This window comes from Elephantulus edwardii, unplaced genomic scaffold (assembly GCF_000299155.1).
Source record: "Elephantulus edwardii isolate Elephantulus edwardi_28Jun2011 unplaced genomic scaffold, EleEdw1.0 scaffold00018, whole genome shotgun sequence".
Lineage (NCBI taxonomy): Eukaryota > Metazoa > Chordata > Mammalia > Macroscelidea > Macroscelididae > Elephantulus > Elephantulus edwardii.
In genome coordinates, this window is record NW_006399768.1 from 1,678,817 (window position 1) to 1,682,395 (window position 3,579).

Here is a 3,579-nt window from a genome sequence, read left to right on the forward strand (position 1 = left end):
TCTGTGTTTCTTTGACTATGCAAAGACGTTAAACTGTAACAAACTCAAAACAAATTGTGGATAACCTTGAGAAGAATGAGGAACCCAGAACTTTGAATTGTGCTCACGTGAAAGCTAAAATAGGGCCAGGAAGCAATTGTCGGAAAAGAGCAGGGGAACACTGCATGTTTCAGGATCAAAAAAAGTGTGTGACAATGATGCATCCTATCTGCACACATTTTCAATTTGGACTCGGGACAGAACATTCAGAAAACTGGACTTCATGAGAAGAAATATGGCATGAGGTTTGGAGGAAGACTCATTATGCAGATGATACAACTTTGCTTCCTGAAAAGTGAAGAGGGCATGAGACATTTGCAGCAGAATGTTAAGAACTGTAATCTTCAATATAGATTGAAGCTCAAAACAGAGAAAACAAAGATTCTCACCAATGGGCCAATTGGCAAGTTCATAATAGATGGAGAAGAGATTAAGATTGTTGATAATTTTAGCTTGCCTGGTTGCACAATCAATACTCTTGGCACCAGCAGTCAGGAAATCAAAAAACAAATGGCATTGGGGAAAGTCTGCTGTCAGGGACCTCTCTAGAGTACTGAAGAGCAAAGATGTCAGTCTAGAGACTAAGGTGTGCCTGATCAAGGTCATGGTCTTCTCAATTACATGCATCTGAGAGCTGGACAATAATTAAAGATGACTGAAGAAAGATTGATGCCTTTGAATTGTGGTGCTGGAGAGGAATGTTGAACATACTGTGGACTACCATGAGAACAAACAGGTCTGTCCTGGCAAGGGTGAAACCAGGCTGTTCTCTGAAAGCCAGGATTTTGAAAGTCAGTCTTATATACTTTGAGCAAACAGCCAGGAAGGACCAATCAGTCCTTGGAGAGGGACATCATGCTTGAAAGAATGGAGAGGAAGTGCAGACAAGGACGGTCTGGTATGAGACGGATTGACTCAGTGACTGGAGAAATGGGATTAGGTCTGTTGGACATGATGAAATTGGATCAGAATAGGGCAAGTTTCAGACACATTGTACATAGTGACACTGTGCATCTCAGGTGAGTTGATGACACATAACAACATCATTGAGTTAACGCTCACTCATATATACCCAATGTGCATCATACAAAATTATCCAGCCTTGTGCCATCCCCATAGTCTCTACTGTGTTTAAAACCATTGTTGCAGTCACTAAGTCAATGTATCTTGTTGAAGGTAGTGCTCTCTTCACTGACTCTCCACCTTTGCAAGTATAATATCAAGTGCACCTTATTCTCCAGAGTGACATCATTACTCTTCAATACTTTGGAGAGGTCTCTAACAGCAGATTTTCTGATCACAATACATTTTTTTATTTCCTGGCAGCTGGTGCCAAAGAAGTTTTAGATTTACTGGATAAATTATGTTTACTGCATTGAAGCCAATGAGGAAGAGAATAGTTTAAAAGTAATATATTTTAGGGCATTACGATTATCATACAAGTCTGGAATGAGGGTTGCAGAGTGGAGTATACTCGTAGTGGGGGTGGGGGTGTGTGTGCAGGGGGATTGTATACCAGTAAAGGAGTTTTTCTTTTGCTTTTCAAGGAGAAGAGCGAACTGGTGATGGGGTGGAGTACGCGGGGAGAAAAGTGCAGCAACAAATGGAAATCCAAAATCTCTGTAGATGTTCATTGAAATTAATTTAAAAAAAATTAAAAAAGAATGCATTTAAAATTGTTACTTGTTCATCAATTTAACTATATTATTATTTTTTTTTGTCAACTACTGGATGGTCATATATTCTTCTATTTGTTCTCAACTTTCCTTCACCACACACTGGTGTCCAGAAAGCATTATATTAATGTAGACTCTAGCTGTAGAAAATGCAAAGTATTTGGATAAGAACATAATTTACTTAGTTTGGAGTCATAGTACCAGTTATTTTCATCACATGTAAGTCAGTATGGTAAAAAATCTCACCTACAAATGCAAGGATTTAAGGTTGTATGATAAAATTAGAATAATATACTTTCCTCTCTGTTTCAAAGTAAAAAAAGAATGTAGAAATCTACTTGGATGTTATCTTGCAGGATTTTGTCTTATAAAATTAATAGTGATGTTGATATGTTTTCTCAAGTTGGCTCAAATTTGTATTGATACAAGAACAAAGAATTGTTTTTTTAAAAAAAGAGAATTTAATTTCTCCTATCATGCATACTAAATATACCTTAGAAATATTCTAATTTTGTTGAAATTAAAAGAATGCATTTCCTGCTCATGTTGAAAAACCTAGTATAAATCTCAGAATACTAGTGCCTCAAAACTATTGCAAAATAAATGGTACTCTAAAACCCTCCCATGAACACATAAATGCATAAAAAACACAAAATCTTCAGGTCAGACACCTACAGATTTTAAGAATGTTTAAAGATGATCTGTGAAAACCAGGCCAGGTCTGATTGCAGAATAGACCACTAACTACTCATATGCAACTTCAAACTGAAGTTGAAGAAAATTAAATCAAAAACACAGGAACCAAAATTTGACCTGAAGTTTATCCCACTCAAATTTCAAAACCATCTCAGGAATAGTTTTGAGGACTTGAACACCAATAATCAAAGACCAAATTGAGAGCTGTGGGAGGATATCAAGAATATTGTCCATGAAGAATGCAAAATATAATTACAAAGGCAGAAGAGGAAGTAAAGACCAAGATGGATGTCAGAGGAGACTCTAATATTGCATTAGAGCACCTAAAGCAAAACATCAAGAAATTAAAGAGCTGAACAGAATATTTCAAAGGGCAGCTAGGGATGATAAACAAGGTATTATAATGAAATATGCGTTAATGTTTGGTTACCCAATACGGACAAAGAGTGGAATGGAGTTCCCCTATTAAAATAAGCCTGAAAGGAGGAGTGGCATCCACTTCCATAATAGCTTGCTTCTGGAAACCCTATGAACCTGGAGAGAGGATGAAAGGCACCCAAGCGTCCAGGTCTCTCCTTCATAGGTTCGCTCTGAGTCACCTGCGACTCAATGGCACTTAACAACGGCAACATAATGAAATGTGCAAAGAGCTGGAGTCAGAAAATCAAAAGGACAGAACTTTCTCAGAATTTCTTAAGCTGAAGAAATTGAAAAACAAATTCAAGCCACAAGTGGCAATACTTAAGGATGCTTTGGGCAGTATTAAACAATCCTAGAAGCATTAAAAGAAAACAGAAGGAGTATACAGAATCACTGTACCAGAAGGAATTGGCTGGCACAGAAGAATTTAATGAAACAACATACAAGCAAGAGACTGTAGTGATGAAGGAGGATGTTGAAGTTGCTCTGAAAGAATTAGCCAAAAACAAGGTTCCAGGAGTTGATGGCATACCAATATACATATTTCAACAAACAGACACTGCCCTGAATATGTTTACTAAGTTGTGCCAAGAAATGTGGAGGACAGCCAGCTGGCCAACTGACTGGAAGTGATTGGTATTTATTCCCTTTCCAAAGAAAGGTGACCCGACAGAATGTGGAAATTATTGAATAATATTGTTAATATTACATGCAAGCAAGATTCTGCTGAAATTTATCCAAAAATGAC